At 32.6% G+C, this 15,551-nt stretch overlaps 1 protein-coding gene across 12 annotated transcripts in view; it reads left to right on the top strand.

The window, feature by feature from the left end:
* Nucleotides 1-15,551, top strand: part of MYT1L (myelin transcription factor 1 like) — a 692,774-nt gene that overhangs the window by 14,514 nt on the left and 662,709 nt on the right. For all 12 annotated transcript variants that reach the window (XM_051976041.1, XM_051976033.1, XM_051976034.1 and 9 more), the window contains exon 2: nt 6,381-6,553. The gene's annotated coding sequence lies outside the window, so the exon portion shown is untranslated. The remainder of the gene's footprint in view (nt 1-6,380; nt 6,554-15,551) is intronic.

The raw sequence follows: 15,551 nt of genomic DNA, 5'->3' as shown, positions 1-15,551 counted from the left end.
TGATATTAAGAAAGTCACTTAGCTTCTCTGACCTTTGTTTGATAAATTAGAAGATTGGATTAGAGTTGAGGCTTGAAAAAGGTCTTGCCACACCTAAACACTATTATCTTATGAGAAATTGTCCTGTTAAAGAGCAAAACTCCAAATGAAAATTTTAGATCTGTGACTCATTCAATTATAAGTAGACCCCTATCAAAAGTGAGGTGCCTAAGAATATTGCTATATTTAAGTTTTTAATTTGGCTGGCACAGCGATTCATGTTAGTTGTTTCATAGAGACAGGAAGAATTTCATAGCCACGTTACTTTCAATGATCAGTCAATTCAGCTTTTGTTTGAGAGATTTTCAGAGAAATTTCCTACCGTTGATTCCAAGAATGAGAAAGAGAGGTGTTCAGAGTCACTAAGGGCGATGGATATTCTTCAAAATAAAAGAAATGCTCAGTCCTATGTTCATTACTTTATCCATCCCCCTCTCCTCTGTCATTCTGAGGCATTCTGATTGGATTCCCTATAACTAAGAAGCAGATTGTTTAGGCTGGAATTAAATGGGGGCAGGTGGTACCACCTGCTGTAAATTCTTCAGCTCTTATTAGCGTCCACATCCGTCCGTGCCTGTTAGTTGTTGTTTCAATTGTGGGAAGAGACACAGGGGCCTAGCATCATGAAATTATAAGATATTAGGAATATGAGATCATGCCCAACTCAGATAGAAGTAGTTTACCTAAAATCATACAGCAAGTAAATAGTAGAACTAGGAAATAATTCAAATCTATAGATTCTATATCCACAAGTCTTTTAACTGTGCCATCCTGCCTTGAGTTAGACTTTGGTTCTTGAAAAATGTATGTGGTGTTTTCAATTAAAAAAAAATTGCAACATGTGGCTATTAGTATTGCCTGAGACTAGGAAACTGGTAAGAAGTAATGATCCAATTGTCTGAAGGAGTGGTATCAAACTTAAACAGGGCTGACTAACTCATACATAATGATCTTGGTGAGTCATATTGACTTAGAAAAACATATATGTGAACATTATCTTTGTTCCATTGTATTTTTACTGGGTTAAATATTTTTCAATTACCTTTTAATCTTCTTTCTTCCTTGCCATGAGTTTACCATATCTGGATATTTTAAATAATTCTGAGAATATATTCCTTTCCAATTATTTCATTGATTCTGTGGTTTAAATATTACTATAAATGTAAGTTATAAAACTTAAATACTTAAAAGGTAATTTTTAGAAATCTAGTTCATAAAATCAAAAATCTAGAAGTAAAAGAACAACAGAAACCATCTATTCCAATGTCTTCATTTAGAGATGAGGAAAATAAGAAATAGGAAGAGTGAGTGAACTTTATTTCAAGTAGTGATCATATAAATGATAAGCAACAAAAGTAGGATTTGAACTCATGTTCTCTGACTCTAGAGTTCATCCTTTTTCTATTGTGTCACATTGCTTCCTTTGTTCTATCCCCATTCTTGCCTTACTGACACAGACTATTAGAACAGGTAAACCAGTGTAACAGTGGAAAACATAGCATTCGGAATTAGTAAATGTGGATTTTCATCCTGCCTCAGATAATTATCAGCCATAAAGTTATGGACAAGTTATTTAATTTCTCATACCCATTTTTCTTTATTTGTAAAATAGGAATAATCATGCCATATTTTTACTGTCTCTAAAACAGCATTGTAAGAAAAGTGACTTATGAATCCTAAAGTCCTATGTATATGAGATACTATTTACATGCATCCTGGATTAGAATTAGAAAGAAAAAAAAAACACAAAAGAATTCAGAATTGCAACTAGAATCAAATGATTGAGATTTGAAAAGTTCCTTTAGGGGATCATTTAGTCCAAACTCTTCATTTTCCAGATGAAGAAACTGAGGCCGAGAGTAAGAATGTGAATTCTGTAAGATAAAACTGTTAACAAATACAGATCTTCAGGTTCCAAAACCCATATTCTTCTCATTGCACCAAAGAGCATTGTGAGAAAATAGAATGTTCAATAATTTTACAGTGTCATAGGAAGTGAGATCTGAATTCTACTCCTTTTTCCATCCATTGATATGTTTGTTCTTTGCCAGTTATGTGCTTTTTAGGATAGGATAAACAATTGACTTTGGGCTTTCTAACACCAAACTCAGAGTAGGTTAGCTTCCATGTTTGATAGTCATTCTTATATTTATAGGAATCAGCACAAAAGCATTAAAAGGAACAGGGTTGTCAATTTAATCTAATTCTCAACTTGCCCAGCCCTTGGGGGGTAAGAAAAGTTATTAAGGAATCTGAATGGAATTTAACATGTAGCTGAAATAGAACTTCCATTTAAATTATTTTTGCTTTGAGAATATAATTTTTATTTTTTGTCAGAGGTGCTTCATGTAAACAGTAAATATAATTGGAGGGATCCGTAGTGAGATGGAAAGAACCCTGGATTTGACATCAGAAGACCTAGATATGATTCTCGTTCTAAACTTGTCCTTCTTCCCATTAAATCAGCAGTTCTCAAACTTTTAGATTTCAGAATCTCTCTATACTAAATTACAGAGGATTCTAGAGAGCTTTTATTTATGTGAGTTATATCTACTCATATTTGCCATATTAGAAATTTAAACTGAGCATTTAAAAAATTCATTTAAAATAATAATAAGCCTATTTCATGTTAACATAAATACCATTTTATGAAAGATAACCATATTTTCCAAAACAAAAACAATTTAACAAGAATAGTGGCATTGTTTTTGCATATTTTTGCAAATCTCTTTAATGTTTGGCTTAATAGAAGACAGCTGGATTTTCATATCTGCTTCTACGTTCAATCTGTTGCGATAGATTATTTTCGTTGAAGAAACTCCAACCACACACACACATACCAACATATTTGGAAAAAGGAGAAGTTTTAATAGGCAAAAATTACCTTACTGTTATTTTTAAAAAATTAGTTTTGCCCTCTTAGACTTCCAGAAAGCTGTAGACCACATTTTAAGGATTGCCACGCTACATAATACTTAGTAAATAACTATTATGTTACTGTGGGAAAGTGATTTCTGTTCAATTACAGTTTTCTAACTTAAAAATGCTAGTAATAATACCGATATTAATGGATATATTGCACAGTATAAACCCAAAAACATGATGCAATCATTATTGATAATAATAAGCAACAGTTGCTTTATATATCAATAACCTGTTTGTTTTTTATCAATGTAACTTCTTTCATGGATATAGATTACAATTTAGGTTATTTTTGTTGTTTAGTCACTTCGGTAATATCTGATTTTTCATGATCCCATTTGGGGTTTTTTTAAGTAAGATGTTAGAATGGTTTGTCATTTACTTTTCTAGATTCTTTTACAGTTGAGGAAACTGAGGCAAACAGGATGAAATGATTTGCCAGGGTTCACACAATTAGTAAGGGTGTAAGGCCAGATTTTAACTCAGGAAGATTAGTCTTCTGACCCCAGGTCCAGAGTACTATCCACTGTGCCAGCTAGCTGTCCACAATAGAATGTTCTCCTATATAATGTTGCTCTATATTGTAAAATATAATTAGTCATAATATGATTACTGCAATTACTTCTATTATTACTACTGATGATGAAGAGGAAAAGAATGATATTATTGATTATGATGATCATTAGCCTTGATAATTAAAAAAAAAAATTGGCAGCTAGATGGATCAGTGGACAAAGTCAGGAAGATATATCTTCCTGAGTTCGAATCTAACTTAATACACCTACTAGCTGTATGACTCTGGGTAATTCACCTCATCTTGTTTACTTTAGTTCTTCATCATCTCTTAAATGAGCTAGAGAAGGAAATGGCAAATCATTATAGTATCTTTGCCAAGAAAACCTCAAATGGAATCATAAAAAGTTGGGCATGACTGAAAAACAATTCAACAAGAACAACAACAACAAGGATAGCACAAAGGATTTCTTCTGGAGAGATTTTATTAGTTGCATTTTTCTGATATGAAGTTCTAATGATGATTTTTATGATGATGATCTAGTACTATATGACTTAGTAATGTAGCATGATAAAAAATTAAATGTTGCTGATTTCTATGATGAGTTGATAGTTAAGAATAATCCTATTTTAATTTTTACTGTGAGTTTATTCAAATAATTTTCATACATATAATCATCCCCTTTAATCTCAAAATATTTCTGAACAGAAATACAGAGTAAGAGGGTCACAGAATAATGAATTAAGGAATTTAAATTTTAAAGGAATTGGATCTTAGATGTTATCTCGCCCCAAATCTTCATTTTTCAGATTGGGAAACTGAAATCCAGACAGATTTAGGCATTTTTCCTATGTCACACTCACAGTAAGGAATAGCATGAAAATTTGAACCCAAGATACTAGTTCTCTTTTCCATTGCCTCATACTATTATCCCATTTGATGGATGGTTAAGTGTTGTACAAAGAAAGTAAGCAGGGGAATAATGTTGAAAACTTGAGCCTGAAACCTCAGTCTCCCATCGCTAGCTCCCATCTATATTTATTTTCCAAACTGTTTATTCTGGTACTAATAATCAAGAAATTGAGGTGTCAGTCTCATGTCTTCAATATGATGAATTCTGTGCTTTGATTTGCCAACATAAAATGGCATAATACTAGTAGATAACAGAAAGAAAAAGATTGACCACAAATTAGAATAACAAAAAAACCCTAAATTAGATAAAAAACCAAAATATACTAATTTAATGCAATATTATTATGCAACAGAAAATAATAGAATATTACTATGCAATATAAAGTTCTTCAAATGTGAGGAATTCAGAGAAACACTGGAAGATTTAAATGATTTCATATAGAACCAAATAAGTAAAACCCCAAGGACAATATATTTCTCTACAATAATGCAAATGAAAAAAAAAATCATTAAAAGGAAGTTTCAATTTGAGTAAAAGAAATATAAACAAAGATCCTGGATGAGAGATAATGGGCATAATAAAGCATATCTCATCCATTATGTCAAAGATTTAGGGGAATACTATGGTAGAATATTATGTATAATTTCAGACAGGGTTTTCCTATCAGATTTTTTTCCTAAACTATTTGTTTTCCTAATGTAGTATTCAGTCTGTAAGGGAATGGGTGATGAATTATATAGACAGAAGTTAGCTAGAAAATCTATATTAAATAGCACATTGATAGTATCTTCATGCTGGACCTGAAATAAAAAAAAATAGATTCTGAATCCTGCCTCAAATACTTACTAATTATGAGACCTCAGGCAAATCGCTAGACTTCTCTCAGCCTCAGTTTTTCCATTTACAAAATGGAGAGAATAAAAGCACCTACCTCCCAGTGTGGTTGTGAGTATGAGTATCAAATGAGACAATCATTATATAGCACTTGGTACAGCACTTAGCATATAGTAAGCACTATATAAATATTAGTTGTCATCATTATCATCATCACTATCATCATTGCTTCACAAGGTTAGGATCAAACAAAATTACATATGTAAGGTACTTTACAACTCTAAAGTGCTAGGTAGATGCTAACTATATTATTATTATTATTATCATTGGATACTGCTAATATCCAATCAAGCAACAATCACTTATCACAATATGATAAGTGCTAAGCTTTGCAGTTGAGACCAGAAATGTAAAGGCTATATACAATAAAATAATCCCTGACTTGAAGCAACTTATATTTTATTAGGAAAAATAATATACATGTGTATGTGTATATGCATGCATACATACATACATACATACATATTCAAAGGAAATTCAAAACAATTATGTTTGATATCATTAGCAAATGATAGGAAAGGCTTTTTGTAGGAGATGATACTCAAACTGAAGGAAGAAAGCTAAGGATTCTCTTACATGAGCCATGTTTCTTTAACTACATGCCACCAGTAAAATGGGGGAAAGAAAAGTGAGAATACTAAATATGGGGAAAATCATAGAAAAAAAAAGAAATAGACAAATTAAGGGAAGAAAAATGCAGATAGTAAATTGAGTTGCAATTCTCTGACTTTTTAAAGTCTGAGGTTAATAGCTTTGGTTAATACTAGGTTAATACAAGGATGAGTTAAAGGGAAGGTCAGGTTACAGAATATTCCTTTTCAGAAGATCCATGGGTTCCTAAGTGACAAAAGAATGTATCTTATTATCTAGCAAATATAACTATTGAGTTATTTTATCAAAAGAAAACTTTACTGAAACTGTAATAAACCAAAGCAACAAAAAGTGAAAAAAAAATACAGAGACCTTGTGTGTATATTTGTGTGTGTGTGCCAATGTATACTAGATAATGATTTGTTCTCTGATTTATGAATTATTTGAATAATGACAATGGATTGAAATTAATCAAATCAGCAATCATTTATTTAATGTTTTGTGCAGGACACTGTGCTGTGTGCTTTGGTGAAGTAGAAGATATTGTTCCTGTCCTCAAGAAAATTGCCATTTAGTTGAGGAGACAAGAATATTGCATAGTGCATAGAGTGCTGGACTTGGAGTCAGGAATATCTGGGTTTCAATCCTGACGCCGAAACTTATTAGCTGTGTGACCTTGGGTAAGTCCACTTAATTATTCTGAATCTCAGTTTATTCATCTTTGAAATAATAAAATTGGACCTATATGATTCCTTTCAGTTTTAAATTTGTGATCTGATGATCCTAAAATCTAAATATGTGAAAAGTTAATGACCAATAAGAAGATACGATTAGTAATCCAAAACAAATGCAAAACCACTCAATTTCAAGAACACTTCTTAAGCAACAATAAAATGCAATGCAGTGAAGGTGCTACTATCTAAAGATATAAAAATGAAATATTACATGAACTCTGAATTCAAGGAATTTATATTCTCATTTTGAATATTTGGAATGCATGTGTATGTGCACGATATAAGATAAAGCATGATTCAGACCAAAAAAAAATGTTCTAGATCAAAGATTGATATACAATTTGAGAGATCATTATCAAATGGGATGATTAAGGGGGTTTTCAGAAAGAAGAGATTTTGCAAAAGAGGAAGAAAATGATTACAAAAATAGAGATGAGGAGGAAACACATTTCAAGAAAGGGAACTGATGACTTACATAAATATATATAAGTGTGATAGTGGCAGGAGAAAACCAGTTAAAAAATGTGAGTACCTGATAGCTTCTTTTTACTGAAATATGCATAAAATGCTCTTAAGTTCCTACATGAAAAACTTATATCTTCTGGATGTAAAGAAAGGTTTTTGAGCAGAAGAGTGGTATAATCAAAAATTGATTTAGTTGCTTATGATAAAAAATTATGAGAAGAATGACCAAGTCAAAGAGAGTAGGAAGCTATGCAATTAACCAGACAGTCAATGGTTAATTGCCAAATGAGTTCTACACAGTATAAGTATGATAGAAATTCAGAAGAGGGTGCTATTACATCAGGCTGCAATGGTCCGGATAAGGTGTATAGAAAAACTTTATTTTGAACTGAATCTTGAAGGATGTTACAACTTAGGCAAGGTGCCCTGCATAATGGACGTTTTTAGCAAATTTTTAATAGAATTAAATTGGTTGAAACTTTTGGGGCAAAACCACAAAGATGGGAAATTTCTGATTGTATAAGTAAGTTTACTAATCTTGTATAATATTAACTAAGTGCATATATGTAGTATCTTCATGTTTTCCATAGTTCATATCAATTAATCAATAAACAGCTACTTATTACATATTTCCTTTGTGCCAGATAGTGTGACAGTCTCTGGAAATATCAAGAAAGCTCTGGAAATACCAAGAAAGTGTGACAAGCTCTGGAAATGCCAAGTAGCTCATATTCAGATGAGAGAGAAAGTATGGAAATGGCTAGATACATTCAGAATACATATAGTATAAATGAGAGATAATCAAAGAGGGAAGGTCATAAGATCTGGGGAGATTGGAAAAGGCCCTTTGCAGATCATGATATCTGAGATGTCTTTTTTTTTCTTTCTTTTTTTTTTAATAACTTTTTATTGACAGAAACCATGCCAGGGTAATTTTGTACAGCATTATCCCTTGCACTCACTTCTGTTCCAATTTTTCCCTTCCCTCCCTCCATCCCCTCCCCCAGATGGCAAGCAGTCCTTTACATGTTAAATATGTTACAGTATATCCTAGATACAATATATGTGTGCAGAACCGAGCAGTTCTCTTGTTGCACAGGGAGAATTGGATTCAGGTATAAATAACCCGGGAAGAAAAAGAAAAATGCAAGCAGTTTATATTCATTTCCCAGTGTTCTTTCTTTGGGTGTAGCTGCTTCTGTCCATCCTTGATCAATTGAAACTGAATTAGCTCTCTTTATTGAAGAGATCCACTTCCATCAGAATACATCCTCAAACAGTATCGTTGTTGAGGTATATAATGATCTCCTGGTTCTGCTCATTTCACTTAGCATCAGTTCATGTAAGTCTCGCCAGTCCTCTCTGTATTCATCCTGCTGGTCATTTCTTACAGAACAATAATATTCCATAACATTCATATACCACAATTTACTCAACCATTCTCCAGTTGATGGGCATCCATTCAATTTCCAGCTTCTAGCCCCTACAAACAGGGCTGCCACAAACATTTTGGCACATACAGGTCCCTTTCCCTTTAGTATCTCTTTGAGGTATAAGTCCAGTAGAGACACTGCTGGATCAAAGGGTATGCACAGTTTGATAACTTTTTGATCATAGTTCCAAATTGCTCTCCAGAATGGCTGGATGTGTTCACAATTCCACCAACAATGTATCAGTGTCCCTGTTTTCCCACATCCCCTCCAACATTCCACATTATCTTTCCCTGTCATTCTAGCCAATCTGACAGGTATGTAGTGGTATCTCAGAGATGTCTTAATTCGCATTTCTCTGATTAATAATGATTTGGAGCATATTTTCATATGGCTATAAAAAAGTTTTAATTTCTTTGAGAATTATCTGTTCATATGAGATAAGTCTTGAAGGAAACCTTAGCTAGAAGTGATGAAGGAGATGTTTTAAATTAGCAAAGAATTCTACATATACCATCTCAGTCCTGTAAGATAAGTGTTACAGGTATTATGCCCATCTTGCCAATAAGAAAACTAAGGATCAAAGTGATTAAATCATTGTCCTATGGTCAAAGAACTACTATCAGAACTGGATCCTGCACACAGTTCTTTCTTCTAAATCCATTACTTCATCCAATGTCATCTCTATGTCTTTATAAAATTTACAGTATGGTATGGGGGAATAGGGATAAAGACACAAGCATAGCTAACCACAATATACAACATTTTGTGAGTTCCCCAGAGAAATACTAAGAAATGCTAGATGAGGTTCATGGGAGAATAAGGCAGAATTAAGAAGATTTAAATGTTCTTGTATCCTTTGACTTGAGAATAACATACTGAGTTCTAAAGTAATTGGCAAAACACAAACTTCAAAGAAATAATGGGATATTCATCATTTTTTCTTTGCTTTGTAAACACAAATAAGGATTTTTCATTCATTACATCTAGTTTTGCTTTAAGGATAATAAATTCAGAGTGAGTCATGAATATTAAATACGTGTGTGATAATGTTGAATGGTTTTTATTTTGCTAACAGAGTGAGATTTGGACCCCAACATTGTTTATGATGTGTAATGATCATGAATCTGCTTAGTTCAGGAATAAAATGTTCAAATCAGTTGACTTTTGCAATTCTTAATATTTCCCTCTCTTGCTGTTAGTAATATCTTCTAAGATGAGTATTACAAAATGGATAGTCTATTTTATCATAGAAAGAAAAATGACCACATTCATTTATTTCTGGCTCTTTCCCAAGTAGGCCATTTTATACAAGCACCTATTTTGATATCTGTACATGAAGGTAAGCATTACTAGGATAATAAATGCAACCTTCCAAATTGTTTTGAAAAAATAGATTTTTCTATTTTTTTCCTATCTTGTCTTTTTGAGATTAAATCAAAATTCTCTCTTATTCTTACACATATCAAAAGAACAAATTGGGTTTTGATAATTAAGTAAAATATTCTTAAGTTTTCAAACTTATTAATGTTTTAGAAGCTTAGGTAATTTTCCTATCTTTCACATTTGTGAAAAAAATCATCAAGCTGGGAAATAGAAAAGGTAGTCAGGTATAACTGAGAACACACATTATTTGGAATCACTGAAACTTGGGTTTGAGTTCTGGCTTTTTCCTCTTTTATATTTACATGTTATTGAGCAAATCTCATAATCTCTCTGGGGTTCAGGTTCATTTTCTCTCTTCTATAAAAAGAGAAGGATAGACTCTAAGAGGCCCTCTCCTTTGCCTTCCAGGTCTCAATTCATGATTTGATGATTTCATTTTTATGCTGAGGAAATGACTTGTTTAAAGTAATGGGTACACTGAGATTAACTTCTCATTGCTCCCTTTTCCAGTAATATTTATTGTAATTTGTTAGCAAGATATTTATTGAGAATTTTCTCTGTGTATCATGATGTTCTGGACCTCCCTCAGACATTCAGAAACAACATATGGTTTGCTACCTGCCATCTAGGAATTTAAAATCTTACTGGAAAGACAAGAATTATACTCAAAAAATCGAGAACAATACAAAACAGTATATAAAGGAGAGAGGGAAAGGAGGAGAGTGACAAAAAGACAGCAAGATGAGAGAGTTCACAAGTACAAAGTAGTCAATTTTACAAAGACACATGACCTTAAATTCTTCATCTCCAGTCCCACATTTCCAAAGGCATTCAGGTTATTTCTATGTGATTACCTTACCAAGATTTCTAACACTATGTTTAAAGCTTTTTCCTTCTAATTTTTTTCCAGATGACTTTCTCTTTTCCCCAATCTACATTCATTCAACTTCCCTATTAACCATTCTTGTGCATTCCTACTGCTATTAATCTATTAATATAGCTTTTCCTCACCCTTTTGAAGTATTGATATAGGCTCTAAAAGATCTTTCTGTCTCCATTGTCTTTTCCATTCCTATTCATATTCTATACCATTGTCAGACTCATCTTCTCTTTGAACATATCCAGTCATGTCACTCCTCTGTTCAAAGCTCTTCATTGGTTCCCTTAAGATCATACAATTTAAAGTTCTAAACTGAATTTAGAGAGAATATAAGCCAAAGGCTGTTAACCTGAGGTCCATGAATGCCAAAAAAATTTCTGGAAGTCCATGAATTTAAGTGGGGAAATTGTATTTTTAATATAATTGATTTATTTTCTAATCTTATGAATTTTATTTTATGCTTTTAAAGCCATTTTCTAGAGAAGAAATTCATAGGCTTTGCCAGATAGTCAAGAAGAGATTCGTGACACATACACACAAAAAAGTCTGAAAACTCTTCATATAGTTCAACCTTCTAATCTAAATTCTAATGTAAAGAAGACTAGAGAACTCTTCTTTAAAATTAGAAGGTTGAACTAGATCAAGGGTTCTCAGACTTGTGTGTGTGTGTCTGTGAGTGTGTGTGTGTGTGTGATGTGAAGGCCAAAGTGGGTAGTCTTACAAATAACCACACGAATCCAGATAGTATGATTCCAAATTCACTGTACCCGACACTGTATCACAATGCCTTCTCTATTGAATAAATTTCATATTCCCTTTTTTCTCAATCATTCAAGCTTTTCCATGACATTCCACTATCTAATCTTTTCAGTCTTTCCTCTCTCTCCCCTAATAGGTTCAACTGTTCTTACTATGTCTTTATTACTATTCCTCCCCTCTCTGGATCTAACTCCATTTCTTTACTCAGTATTCCTTGTTCAAAGTCCATTCCAAATGCTTTTGGCCCCCAAACACTATATATTGCCTCTAGTATTAAAAAAAATTGTCAATTATTTGGCTTTTGAAGCTTCAGCTTAAATCTGCTTTCTCAGGCTTTCTTTGTCATATACATTCTATAATTTGATGCACTATGTGGTTCAACTACAGTGGCCTACTTCTTGTTCTCCTTTCACTGTCTAGTACTCTATGTCTCAGCTCTGTGCTTTTGCCCAGGCTGGCGCTCATATTTGGAATGTATGCCCTCCTCATGTCCACATTTTAGAATCCTTAACTTTAAAGTTCAACTCAAGTGACACATCCTATGAAGCTTGTTATGACACCCTTTAGATACTAATTTTCTTATCCCCAAATTTGTATTTAATTTGTCTTTATTTTGTATTTGCTCATGGTGGTTTTCCCCTAGAATGTAAGTTCCTTGAAGGCAAGGATTATTTCATTTTTGTTGTTGTATCCTTGCTATCATAGTATAATGTGATTGATTTTCTGATAATCTCAGTCAATAATGACCTTCCTATGTTTAGAATTCACAAATAATTGTATTTATACCACTCATTTGCTTGTTGTGAATTATTACACATGGTGGTTGTTTATGAATCAAAATTAGAGATGACTATGTGAATTAGTGGTCAATTAGGTGGCACACTGGACAGAGTGCCAGACTTGGAGTCAGGAAGACTCATCTTATCAGTTCATATCTGGCCTCAGGTACTTACTAGCTAAGTAACTCTTTGCAAGTAACTTAACTCTCTTTGCCTCAGTTTCCTCATCCATAAAATAAGGTAGAGAAGGAAATGGCAGATCATTCCAGTATTTTGCCCCCCCCAAAAAAAAACCAAATGGGCTCTTGAAGAATCAGATACAACTGAAATAACTGAACATAATGTAGACTAATAGTAGCTTCAAAAACTCTAAATCAGTATTTTCTCAATGCTGTTCTTTCTTATCTCCATATTAGACAATAATAGGATCACAGAATTAGAGTTAGAAGGAATTTAGAAGTCATCATGTCCAGTGGTATCAAATTTAAATAGTTACAGGGCCACTACACTGTGTATAAAAATCCCTGGTAGATTCATATTGACTTAGAAAACTATTGAGCAACATTATCTGTGTTCTAATGTATTTTTTATTTCTTTTTAAAAATATTTCCCAAGGACCCACAAGTACAAAAAATATTTATAGCAGCCATTTTTGTATTGGCAAGGAACTGTAAACTGAGAGGATGCCTATTAGTTCGAGAAAGCCTGAATAAGTTATGTATGTATATGAATGTTATGGTATATTATTGTTCTATAAAAAATCTATCAGCAGGATGATTTCAGAAAAGCCTGGAGACACTTGCATTAAATGATGCTAAATGAAGTGAATAGAACCAAAAAACACTGTACACAAAAACAACAAGAATATACAATGATCAATTCTGATAGACGTGGCTTTTTTCAACAATGAGGTGATTCAGGCCAATTCCAATAGACTTGGAATGAAGAGAGCCATCTGCATCCAGAAAGAGGACTATAGGGAATGAATGTAGATCACAACATAGTTTTCACCTTTTTTGTTGTTGCTTGTTTGGTTTTTTTTTTTCTTTCTCATTTTTTTTTTCCTTTTGGTCTGATTTTTCTTGTGCAGTCAATTAATTGTATAAATATGTATACAAGAATTTCACATTTAACATATATTGGATTACTTTCTGTTTAGGAGAGGAGAGAGGGAAGGGAAGGAGAAAAAAACTGGAACACAAGGTTTTGCAAGGATAAATGTTGAAAACTGACTTTACATATATTTTGAAAATAAAAAGCTATTATTAAAAAGATAAAAACATATTTCCCATTTACATTTTAATCTGGTTCAAGAGTTTTGTCAGCAATATTTGAGGCCTCTGCTCTAATCTAACCCCTCTATCTTTTACAAATGAGAATATTTTGTGAGTCAGCATGTTATAGATTTGTACCCAAATCCTGTGACCACAACTATAAAGTTTGTTCTGCTGCATTTAGACCAGTTACTTAATTAGTTCCCTGAGGGCAGAAACTGCAAATTCTCTAAACTTTCAGTAAATTTCAGCATCTAGAATGATATTCTCCTCCTAAGAGGTACATAAAATTTTTGTTGACTTGAATTTATAATGAAATTTTATAAATATGATGATTTTATGTTTGTATTATGAAGACTTCAGAAGTCATCATATTCATTTCCCTCATTTTATGAATGAGGAAACTGAGGATTATCAGGGTTAAACAATTTGATCAAAATCACAAAAGGAATAAGTATCAAAGGAGTTATTTGAACAATGCTCCTTGTATAATATATTAATACAGTTAGCGATATAGTAGATGGAGTGCTCAATTTGAAATTAGGAATACCCGAGTTCAAATGTGACATCAGACATTAGTTAAGTGATCCTAGGGAAGTCAACAGTTCTGTGATTCAGTTTCCTCGTTTGGAAAATGGGAATAATACTATTCCTTACTTGAGATGTTTGCTCTATCCTTTGCAAATCTTAAAGCACTATATAATTATTAGCTATTAATAGTATAGAGGACACAGTAATTAAATTACCAGGCTTGGTAGTCTTCTTCAGGAAGAAAATCATCTTCCTGAGTTCAAATCTGACTTTAGACATTTACTAGCTGTGTGACGGTGGCCAAGTTCCTTAATTTTATTTGCCTCTATTTTCTCATCTGTAAAATGAGCTGGACAAGGAAATGGCAAACTATCTTTGATGAAAATACCCCAAATGGGATCACAAAGAATCATACAGAACTGAAACAATTCGATAATAATGAAAATAGTTTAATGCTTTCATTTTATAATCTCTCATACCTGAATATCTTATATAACTTAAAATGTATAACTTTTCAAACTCCTTAAGATCAAGGACCATGAACTACTGTCTTTCCTTTCTATTTTTGCAGAGCATCTTCTAAATCAGTGATTCTCAAAATAATGACTACTGGGAATGCTTGAGCGGGTTCATAAGGTTGAGGCTCTTTTGATATTAATACAAAGATACTTAATTCCTAATATGACTAATATCAACAGACACATTTTTATGAGTAAAAAGGAATGCTAAGAAAAAAATAATTCCAGATTATTCTGGTTGATAGTACTGTGTAAGTGATAAGTATTTATTCTCTGATTAAGTTATAAAAAAAGTTAATTTGTTCTTGAGCTGTATTAATAGTAATATGATATACAAAACAGGTAAGATTTTATTTCCATTCTGCTTGGTCAGGACAATTATGGAATGTTATATTCATTGCTGAGGGTTGAAGTTTTAGTAGAACACAAACAAAATGGAATGAAAAGGATAAACTAGAGAATGAAATCGTGAGAGTACTGGTAATTATCAGGTGAATCTTAACTGAAGGACCTAAAAATACCTAATATAAAAAACAAAATGACAAAAAAGTTTAAGGGAGGTGGGGGACATCATAACTGTCTTAAATTATTTGAAACTATCGTGTTGAACACTTATTCTTAATAGTTCCAAGAAATAACATGCAGAGCCAAAGCAGAACTTTTCCAGACTTGTCAACAACGGAGTGGATTATATTAGCAAGTAGTGAAGTGTTTGAGGATATCAACATTAGAAGCTGTGTTCTCTTCAACTCCTCAATCTCATTCACCATATATATCTAGTAAATGTCCAAATCTTGTCATTTATACCTTCCCAACCTTTACCTTTTCACCTTTTACCTTCATGTTTTATCTTCACATTTTTACCTTTACCTCTGCTTTTTAACTTCTCTGCATTCATATGGCCTACATTTTAGTTCAGGCT

Source organism: Antechinus flavipes, chromosome 2 (assembly GCF_016432865.1).
Source record: "Antechinus flavipes isolate AdamAnt ecotype Samford, QLD, Australia chromosome 2, AdamAnt_v2, whole genome shotgun sequence".
Classification (NCBI taxonomy): domain Eukaryota; kingdom Metazoa; phylum Chordata; class Mammalia; order Dasyuromorphia; family Dasyuridae; genus Antechinus; species Antechinus flavipes.
The sequence above is the reverse complement of the archived record's forward strand: the minus strand, read 5'-3'. Positions and strand labels throughout refer to the sequence as shown.